Source organism: Solanum verrucosum, unplaced genomic scaffold, assembly GCF_900185275.1.
Source record: "Solanum verrucosum unplaced genomic scaffold, falcon-dt-bn FXZP01000253.1, whole genome shotgun sequence".
Taxonomy (NCBI): Eukaryota; Viridiplantae; Streptophyta; class Magnoliopsida; order Solanales; family Solanaceae; genus Solanum; species Solanum verrucosum.
The window spans coordinates 4,527,184-4,539,369 of record NW_026019984.1 but is presented as its reverse complement, the minus strand read 5'-3'; the positions used below and the strand labels follow the sequence as shown (position 1 = coordinate 4,539,369).

Sequence of the window (12,186 nt, the reverse complement as noted above, 5' to 3'; positions counted from 1 at the left end):
TAAATTAGCTTGTCTTCCTAAATTAAAGACAAGTGTCAAGACTAGATGGACACAAATCGATCTTGCAAGAAAATCAATTTTGTATTGATCAACTAATGTTGGTACTTATGCTTAATAAACACACTATCCCTAAATTAAAGCCAAGTGTCAAGACTAAATGGACACAAACCGATCTTGCAAGAAAATCAATTTTGTCGTCAATAAGATCAACTAGTGATGGTACTTATGCTTAACAAATATATTATTTCTAAATTTAAAGTTAAGTGTCAACACTAGATGGACACAAATTGATTTTGCAAGAAAATCAATTTTGTCATCAATAGGATCAACTAGTGTTGGTACTTACGCTAAACAAAAACATTATCACCAAATAAAAGTCAAGTGTCAACACTATATGGACACAAATCGATCTTGCAAGTAAATCAATTTTGTCATTTATAAGATCAACTAATGTTGTCACTTATGCTAAACAAACACATTATCACTAAAGAACACTATAAAAATTCAAACAAACAAACCGAAGCAAAATGCAAATGTTGTACATTGAATAAAAGAAATCTAATATATACAATAATTAAACTTTTGGAGGAAAAATTACCTTGACTTTTTTTAATTAGGGATGGAGATGGAAGGGTTGGAGGCAATTGGCTTGATGGCGTCAGAGATTGGAACAACCTTTAATTAGATTGTACCCCTACACTTAAAATTGTGTACATCAAATTTAGTACATTCTATAGTTGTGGAACTTTTTCTTTAAAAAACTAGTTTAACTATAGATAGATAGCACAAATTCTGTTAAAATTAACCTAGCCCCAACCCTCATTTTGGACTCTTAACCAATTTTGAATCATTTTTAGAGCCCGTTTGGATTGGCTTAAAAAAAGTAGCTTTTAAGTCAAAAATAAAAAGTCAAATTGAAATGACTTTTAAGTCGAAAAATAAAAAGTAGGGGGCGACCTACTTTTGGTTTTTCACTTATTTTAGTCATTTTTAACTTATTTTAAGTCATTTTTGACCTTGTCAAACATTTTCTAACTTATTTTAAGTAGGTTTGACCAACTTTTAAATCGATCCAAACATTCTCTTAGTCATATCATTTAATACTTTGAAAATTGGTGAGGGGTGGGGCACAATGCTTCTAGATCCAAAATTGGAGAGAAGTCACTATCATTGTTCATTAATTGGTACTATTGACGTCTACTTAGATTTTTTAGTATCAATGTGAAATTTAATTACAAAAATAATTGCATTTAGGTATAGCTCTTTTAGATTCTAACTCATGCTAATTGATTGGGCTACATATAGGATCGGGAGGTATGACATAGCTTTTCTCTAATTTAATTTTTTGAACATTATTTCAGTATGGGTGTGAAATTTGATTTTTATATTAATATATGGAAGAAGAAAAAAAGAGAAAAAACAAAAAGGGGTTGAAAGTAGGTTGTAGCTTTGGGAGGGCGAATGAAGAGGTTATATATATTGGAGAAATCTGATTATTTCCGATGGAATTTATACTTGTGAAGATGTGACTTTTGTCATCCCTACCATGGTTTCAGACCCAAGTTCCAACACCCTAGTGCTCGATCATCTAATTTGATCCTAAGTTTTTTTTTTTTCAATTTGAATTTGATAGAGATGAGTCAACCATCAGTGGTACTAGCAACGCTTCATTTTTACAACTCATCTGATGGAAGATATGCATGTCTAACCTAACATTCCAACTCAAAATAATGAATAAATAAATTCCAACTCAAAAAAATCAAAGCTTCATTTTTACATGGGCAAGGATTCGTCTGTAAATGAATCAAAAAGACCATGAAAAAAAGTAAACTTACCTTATAAAGAAAATGCCTATCTTGAATTCTGATTCTCACCCCGAGCTGCTGCGACGCGCGAGCTCCTGCGACGGCGAGCTTCTGCGACTAGAGAGCTGCGGCGCAGGTGATCTGTGTGACGGCGAGATCTGCTGCAGCGCCGGCGACCTGCGGCGACGGCGGTGACCTGCTGCGACGGCGAGAGCTGCTGCGTCGGCGAGCGTGAGAGGGGCGAGCAGCGGTTTGCGTGAACGTGAGGGAGGCGTTTGACAATAGGAAAGAACACAGGGTTTTTAGGGATTGGGAAAAATAATTGGCAGCTAATATAAAATTAGTGACCTACGGAAGTCCATAATTGTTTTTCAAAAAAAAAAAATTAATATACCGACCTCACGAATATTTTCTAAAAATTATATATATAAATGTTTAAATTACCAACCTTTTGATGTCGGTATTGTCAAGTAAAATTATTAAATATCTTTAATAAATATCGACATTGAGAGATCGATATTGTTTAAATTAAATAATAATCTAAAGATACCGACCAATTGAGATTGGTATTGCTTAATTTATTTTAATATACTGCATCTCTTAAGGTCAATTTTATTAATATCTACTACTTATATATATATATATATATTCTCTTATTATATAAGAGGGAGTTTATGATGGGACATTGTGATGTCCAATCATAAACTCCCTATTTAATATATAATATAATAATCATTTTTTCTACTATATAATATATATTTATTTTTCTACTATAAGGGAGTTTATATAATATATAATAATATAATATAATATAATAAATCATTTACAAATGACTTAAAATATTTCATATTTAAAGGATATATAATAAAATAGGTTCACTCTCAAAATTCTATCCGGATCACATATATTGGGACAGAAAAACTAACATATATCATTTTAAAATTACCAAAAAAGTATTATAAATAATAATAATTAACAACTTAAAATATCTTAAAGACATTTTAAAAGGGTTAATTTTGTAATTGTAATTCTACTATTATATAAGAGGGAGCTTATCATGGGACATTCTATGTGTCCCATCATAAACTCCCTATATAATATATAATATAATAAATCATTTTTTCTACTATATAATATATATAATATATATTTATTTTTCTACTATATAATAAAAGGGAGTTTATTATATAAACTCCCTTTTATTATATAGTAGAAATAAATAATATATATATAATATAATATAATAAATCATTTACAATTGACTTAAAATATTTAATATTTAAAAGATATATAATAAAATAGGTTGACTCTCAAAATTCTATCCGGGTCACATATATTGGGACAGAAAAAATAACATATATCATTTCAAAATTACCAAAAAAGTATTATAAATAATAATAATTAACAACTTAAAATATCTGAAAGACATTTTAAAAGGATTAATTTTGTAAGTTTATCCATATCACATAAATTAGGACAAAGTGACCAGCAATGTAAGTTATTTGAAAGTTACATAAAAATATTATAAATCACAATAATTAATAACTTAGAACATTTTTTTTAAAATGCAAATTTGGATGACTCTTCAAATTTCATTTGTGTCACATAAATTGAGACAACAAAAATAACATATATTGCGTCCATTTTAATTTATTTGTCTTAATTTTTTTTATATTTAAAAATTGCGTAAAAATACTATAAATCATGATAATTGACAACATAAAATATTTCAAAAATAAATACATATAAAAAAATTCGATTAATTCTTGAAATTAATCTATCGTTAAAAATTATGTATAAAATACAATAAATCGTGATTTTGACCACTTAAAATATTTATTAAAAAAACAGAAAAAATAAATTGACTGATTGTTAAAATTAATCTATCAATGTCACATAAAATGAGACAAAAGTAGTAATATGTATTGTTTAATATGAAATTATTGAAAACTACGTAAAATGTATTATAAATGTTAACAATTAACAACATTTGATTGAATCTTGAAATTTTATCAATGCTACATATATTCAGACAAGTGGAGTAATATATATTAAGTATTTAAAAATTACGTACAACCATATTGCTTTTTGTAGGCTTCGAATTATCGTGGTCATTTTTTAGGCTGATACAAGTTTCGTACTTTTTTTTAATATTATAAATCGCAATAATTAATAATTTAAAATATTTTAAAAAATATATTAAAAATTTAGTTGGTTTCGGGAATTTTATTTATACTATATAAAATGGGACAAAGGAAGCAACATATATTATTTACAAATGACTTAAAAAGCATTAAAAATTACAATAATTACCAATTTAAAATATTTAAAAGCTATATAATAAAATAGGTTCACTCTCAGAATTCTTTCAGGCTCACATATATTAGGACAGAAAAAATAACACATATCATTTTAAAATTACCAAAAAAGTATTATAAATAATAATAATTAACAACTTAAAATCTGAAAGACATTTTAAAAGGGTTAATTTTGTAATTTTATCCATATCACATAAATTAGGACAAAGTGACCAGTAATGTTGGTTATTTGAAAGTTACATCAAAATATTATAAATCACAATAATTAATAACTTAAAACATTTTTTTTTTAAAAAATTAAAATTTGGATGACTCTCCAAATTTTATTTGTGTGACATAAATTGAGACAACAAAAATAACATATATTGGGTCCATTTTAATTTATTTGTCTTATTTTTTTGGGGGTTTTTTATATTTAAAAAATGCGTAAAAATATTATAAATCATGATAATTGACAACATAAAATATGTTTTGAAAAAAATACAAAAATTTCCACTCATTCTTTAAGTAAATCTATCGTAAAAATACTATAAATCATGATAATTGACAACATAAAATATTTCAAAAATATTGTATGTGGATAGTCTTATTGTGCCTTGAATAGCGTCAAATAAAGTACAAGTTTGTGATAAAAAAACTTATTCCTTTATCCACGCAAACAATCGCTTCAAAATCTCCGTTATTAGCCCCAAAACATACCATTTATATTATTGGGCCGCACGGGCAACATTACCTAGTATTACTATATAAGAAGAGTGAATAAATTCACTCCTCTTTCGACACGTGGCACCAAAAAAAGGAGAGGGTTGAACATAAGTGTGAATGTGAGGGTATTTTAGGTATTTAAAAATACCCTCACATTCACACTTATCTACTAAAAAAAAATTACTATATAATATATATAATGTATAATATAAGTACTAGATAAGTGCGAAAGTGAGGGTATTTTGGGTATTTAAAAATACCCTCACATTCACACTTATCTACTAAAAAATATATATATATAAGTAGTAGATTTAAATATATTTAAAAATAATATAAGTAATACTATACTTAGTATGCTTAAAAACAGTAAAAACTACATAAAAAGTACTACATATCATATTACAATAATTAACAATTATTTGACACTTTCAATTCTATCAATGCCATATAAATTAGGATAAAAAAGGTAACATTTATATTAAAAATAATATAAGTAATACTATACATTACAATAATTAATAGCTTAAATATTTAAAAGTTATATAAAAAATTTAATTGACTCTCTAAATTCTATTGCTACCACATAAAATGGATTATATGATAAACATATATTGTTTGAAATTGACGAAAAATAAACTATAAATTACAATAATTAACAAAAAAAATTGTCGGCTCCAAAAAATCTATCAATTAAGAACATATATTGTTTCAAGTTGACGAAAAAGAAACTATAAATTACAATAATTAACAAAATAATTCTCTCGACTCCAACAAATCTATCAATTAATGCCACATAAATTGGGACATGGAAAATAACATATATTCTTTAAAAATTAAGTTCAAAATGTACTATAAAATACAATAATTAACAACTTAATATAGTAAAGAGACATATAAAAAATGGTTAATTTTTGAAATTTTGCATGTGCCACATAAATTAGAATAAAGAGAGTAATAAATATTATTTTCAAAATTCTGTGAAAAAAAGGTACTACAAATCACAATAGCTAACAATTTAAAATATTTTTAGAATCATATAAAAATTTCAATAACTTCTCAAATTTTATAATATATGACATAAGAAGAGGGAATAACCAATATATTTATAAAAAAAAATGACATATAAAATGAAATGGACAGAGTATTAGTTTTTGAAAATGGAAAAGGACAAAACACATATAAAATTAAAAGACATATAAAAAAAAATTGGTTTAACTCTCAAACATAAAAAGTAAATGTGTTTTGTCCTTTTCCATTTTCAAAAACTAATACTCTCTCCATTTTATTTTATATGTCATTTCTTTTTATAAATATATTGGTTATTCCCTCTTCTTATTGGAACACATGTTGACTTGTGGTGCTTTAAAAACTTTAATAAAAAGTACTATAATTTACAATAAATAATAACTTAAAATATCTACAAGACAACAAAAAAAACTAATTTGTGTACTGCTTGTGTCACATAAATTAGGATTGGGATGATTTTAAAATTTTAATTTTGGTTATACATTATAAACTAGCCGAAAAATTGAATGATATAATTTTTTTAAAAATAACCAAATGAATCGTCCTATCGATAACCTTAATGTTACTTCTACTCTATTTATTTTTACTTAAATTTAGAAAGATATGCTTCATTTCTACCCTCAATCTTATCGCTACATTTATTTGCTATTTAAAATTGAAATTAAAAAGACAAATGACAAATAAGTTTCTATATTAGCTCACTTATGAGCAAAATATATTATAACAATCTTTACTAATTTTATAACAATACATAAACTATACTCCCTCCGTCCCATATTAGATGGGCACTTTCAACTTTACACGGTCATACATTGGAAGACTTCACCATTTTGCCCTTTGTTTATATCAATGCACATTGAAATTAGTTACAAAAAATACACATACAATATAGGAATGGTCATATTAATTGTAGGGGTAAAATGGAAAAGAATTAATTAATTCTATCCTAATTTAATAAGTGCTCAAATAATATGAAAAAAATATTTTTAGTAAGATTCTCATCTAATATGGGATGGAGAGAGTAACAATATAACTTTATTAATGTTGCTGGTCGGGCTTTCTTTACTAGTATATACATAAGTGGGAATAACCAACCACCACACCTCAACATGTGTTCCAATAAGAATCACTAGTAATATCCAATATATTTATAAAATATACAAGTGGGCCCCACCACCTTCCACTTAAATACTACATATTTATATTAATTACTATACTATAAATGACTTAAATACTCCATATTATATATATTACAATAATTAACAATTATTTGACACTTTAAATTCTATCAATGCCATATAAATTAAGATAAAAAAGGTAACATATAATATTTATATTTATATTTATAATAATAATAAACATATATAACTTAAATACTCCATATTATATATATTACAATAGTTAACAATTATTTGACACTTTAAATTCTATCAATGCCATATAAATTAAGATAAAAAAGGTAACATATAATATTTAAATATATTTAAAAATAATATAAGTAATACTATACATTACAATAATCAACAGCTTAAATATTTAAAAGTTATATAAAAAATTTAATTGACTCTCTAAATTCTATTGGAACCACATAAAATGGATTATATGATAAACATATTTTGTTTGAAATTGACGAAAAAGAAACAATAAATTACAATAATTAATAAATAAAAAAGTCGACTCCAAAAAATCTATCAATTAACAACATATATTGTTTGAAATTGACGAAAAAGAAACTATAAATTACAATAATTAACAAAATAAATATCTCGACTCCAACAAATCTATCAATTAATGCCACATAAATTGGGACATGGCAAATAACATATATTATTAAAAAAAAAAATAGGTTCAAAATGTACTATAAAATACAATAATTAACAACTTAATATATTAAAGAGACATATAAAAAAGGGTTAATATTTGAAATTCTGCATGTGCCACATAAATTAGAACAACAACAACATACCCAGTGAAATCCCACTAGGTGGGGTCTGGGGAGGGTAGAGTGTACGCAGACCCTGCCACTACCTCGTAGAGGTAGAGAGGTTGTTTCCGAGAGACCCTCAGCTCAAGTACATCAAAACCAAGTAAAAGGCGAGGAAAATAGTGTGTAAAACATCACATCCAATAAGAAAGATAGTTATAATCAACAAGGAGACAACAACATCAATAAAACAATGAGAGAAGTGAAACACAGTAAACACCAAAAGGCTATAGGTATCACAGACAAGAACTGCAAGTGCAAGGCTAGGACTACTACAAACGCTAACAACCCATACCCTCGCAAGGGAGGACAGCACACTAGCCCTACTAACCTTCAACCTTAATACGCGACCTCCACTCATTCCTATCTAGAGTCATGTCTTCAGTAATGCGAAGTTGAGCCAAGTCCTGTCTAATCACCTCTCCCCAATACTTCTTAGGCCTACCTCTACCCCTCCGTGTACCCTCTACAACCAGCCCCTCACACCTCCTCACTGGGGCGTCTGCGCACCGTCTCTTCACATGTTCAAACCATCTCAGTCTCGCTTCTCTCAGCTTGTCCACCACAGAGGCCACTCCCACCTTCTCCCGGATAACTTCATTCCTAATCTTAGCACTCCTAGTGTGCCCACACATCCATCTCAACATCCTCATCTCCGCAACATGCATTTTCTGAACATGTGAGTTCTTGACTGGCCAACACTCCGCTCCATACAACAAGGCCGGTCTAACTACCACTCTGTAAAACTTACATTTAAGTCTAGGTGGAATTTTCTTATCACACAAGACTCCAGAGGCAAGCCTCCATTTCATCCAAGCAACCCCAATGCGATGTGTGACATCATCATCGATGTCACCACTTCCTTGGATTACAGACCCAAGATACTTAAAACTTTCTTTCTTAGAAATGATCTGTGTGGCAAGTCTCACATCCACATCTGCCTCATCCAACGCATCACTGAATTTGCACCCCAAATATTCTGTTTTGGTCCTACTCAACCTGAACCCTTTAGAACAAAGAGAGTAATAAATATTATTTTCAAAATTATGTTAAAAAAAGTATTACAAATCACAATAGCTAACAATTTAAAATATTTTAAAAATCATATAAAATTTTCAATAACTTCTCAAATACCATAATATGACATAAATTAAAATAATAATAATATATATATATAGGGCCCAACATATTAGCTTAAAACCTGGTTAATTCTTGATTGTTTTGCATAGTCATTTGAAGCTGTTTTAAGGAAAATGAAAAATTAAAAGAGGAGTACTACTCACCTGTGATTTTACACCAAAAATGAAAAATAAGCTAGAACAAGCAGCTCCATAGGAATAGATTTAACTAAAACAGGGAAGAATTTTGGTTAGAGAACAAAACTTGGTACCCTAATCAAGAAACCTCACTCCCTCAAACACACACACTACACAACAATGCTGAAACAATCAACATCAATTTTCTCATTTTTCCTCATTATGAAAAAACTCAAGTTCGGATACATATATCGGCAATATGAAATTAAAATTAGGCATAATTTGTTCTAAATACATTGTATTCAAGTAAATTTGCATGTATCTGACTCAGCTAGTCCTCATATCTTACACGTGGCTAATCTAATCATTGAACTCTTACAACGCTCAAGTCAGATTAGGACTATATAAGCAACACTATGGACGGGATCTAGCATCTGCGACAACCATATCATTTTGAGCTTTCTTTAATACAGATGCTTTGTTCATGTTATATCCAGGCATACAGCATATGTGATTTCCATCTTTCAGCATCTCACAATTTCATACTTGTACTCTGCATGCCGATTTATTTATGGGTCAAGAAATAAGACTACATAGAAAATAGAAATATTGGAAAAACTATAAATGACAATAACATGGATCTGTTAAAAGCATGCCAACCTTAAAATTAAATTCATCAACATCCAGAAATTAGTTAACACTTCAAAATTAATCTCAATTAACTACCAACATTTATCAGCTAACAAAGGAGGAAAAGAAGAATATTAATATTGATTTCTCTAGAGAATAAATCTTTGCTAGGAAAAACACCAGCAAACTCATTTGTTTTTTCAATCAACTCATCAACAGGTCGATCCACGATAGACTCATCCTTGACATGGCCCAGTAGAAAAATAGCAAATACATGTTGTTTCTCATTTCTAAATCTTAAACGACATCATGTTTCCTTTACAATTACTAGCTGATCATTTGATCATCTCATGTACGAGGGTGTGTTACTCGAGTATGTTAGGTCAAAAGATCAGCATAAAAGATGTTCATTGAAATACGTTGAATGTCTTATCTCACTTAGCATGCTTAATGTCCCAAAAGATTCTAACAACTCATCAAAAGTAAATAAACTTATGTCATCGATGTTAAGTTGAGATTATCATTACCATTGTCCTCCCCGACAAAAAATAAAATTTGAAGAAGAAACCCAAATATATTTGGGCATCACTAACACATTCAATTTCAGGTCTCACCAATTTTGTCATTGAGATCTAGGGACATTGAATTAACAGAGCTATTATTCTTTTCCATTACTTTAAAAATCTATACCTATTGTCTTATTGAATTTGACATAACATTTCCAACTGACACGACTGAACATCAAATGCTACTGAAGGCCTTGAATAAAAATCAAAATCTAGGTAAGTAAAATTTTGAGAAGGTAATTTATAGAATCATGTACACGTTGTACAAAAGAATTTTTAACACGGTGAGGAGAACATTTACACAGACAGAACATGAAAAAGGAAAGAGAAACAATTTGATAATCAGACAAAAAAACCAATAACTTAATTAAAATACACCTAATTTTCACAAACAACAATCACACCCTTTATATTATTTAGAGTGTAAAGATGAGTTCTAATGCTTATATATTATTCCACTAAATTAGTTCAGTGACCACCTTGTTGTTAAGGGACAAATAACACTATAGTTTAAGAAGTTCAAAAACATATTGCAGCTCCAATTGAGATGTACTGTTATATTTAGAACTCCAACAACTTGTGGTGTATCATCGGACTCCTTGTCCTAACTAAAACATAGGGAAAATGAATATCATGACAGCAGAATCTGCTACAATAAGTGAAGCGTGATAACATTATCAAACATGAGAGAAGTTAAAATATGAAAATGGATTATTGGTGGAATACTCCTTTCATTTTATAGGCAAATCAATGATTATTTAAATAAACATAATATTAATAGCAAAAAAGTCCAAACACATTATATCCAGGTTGAGATAATCTATCCAATATTGTTATCATTATAATGATCACAATTAAAAAAAAAATCAGAAACCACCACATAGCATCTCCTAATTGCGACTTCATGAGGAAGTTAAATACACAATAAGTTAAATGTTGTAAAGTCATAATAAAAATAGAACAGCCAATGACATAGTTGTTCAATATAGAAGAACGACCACCATGATTTCTTCCTTAGCAATACCAAAATGTACATATATATATATCAATGAGTCACTTGAAGACTGCAATTCAAATCATTTCTGAAGAAAATTCTGGTTATAAAGAATGCTACTAGGACTAATAAGATCACATTTATTACCCTCAAATAAAGTTGAGTATCAGCTCTAAAGGCAAGTAAAAGAGGTATGTGATAAGCCTTTGATTTGTGAGCTAAGTAGCTTACCTTTGCTGCTAGACTGATCACAAATTCAACAATGTCATGTGCATCAAATACCAATTAGTGGACGCGTTTCTTGATACAAGAAAATGATGTAAAACAAAGAGGGTACGAAAGAGGATAGGTTATTATGCCACATTTTAAGGTATAAGTTTCTTTACTACTTTAAATGAGAAATTTCATATATATATATACACATCAAATGTAAAACTTCAAAAATCTTCTCCACTCTATGCCATATGAGATTCTTTCTGCAGTAAATTATTTTGCAGAGATTTCAAACAAAACAACACTCTAGAATAGAAGATGATTTTTTCCCTATTCAGTGTTCTTTTTCTTTAATTACACGGTAAAGAGCTCATAACTTGTGAAAATATTGCCGACTTCTAAATAAACCAAGGTGATAAAATCAAAGAAAACTCAATCAATCTAAATAGATATCAGTTTTTTAGTCCAAGGCATATGCTTTCTATATAGAATATCTAATGTTGAGAATAGTATGACAAAAAAAATAGGTTAATAAACTTGTTGGAATGCGCTACCTTTCATTGAGGTACTTCATCAAACATATTGGATGTATCAATGTTCTCTTACTGATATTAATAGTAATATTTTTGTTTTAGGAACACCTCTCTTATGATCATTGTTTTAATAATTTTGGGAATTTAAAAGACGCT

General features: G+C 28.4%; 1 long non-coding RNA gene across 1 annotated transcript; it reads right to left on the bottom strand.

Annotated features, from left to right (window-relative positions):
* Positions 1-598: 598 nt before the first annotated feature.
* LOC125818029 (uncharacterized) lies at positions 599-2,179 on the bottom strand. The gene is made up of 2 exons (XR_007442334.1): positions 1,836-2,179; positions 599-694 (listed from the first exon to the last, which is right to left on the bottom strand). It is a non-coding gene; the product is annotated as an uncharacterized LOC125818029 (long non-coding RNA).
* Between the last annotated feature and the right edge of the window lie 10,007 nt (positions 2,180-12,186).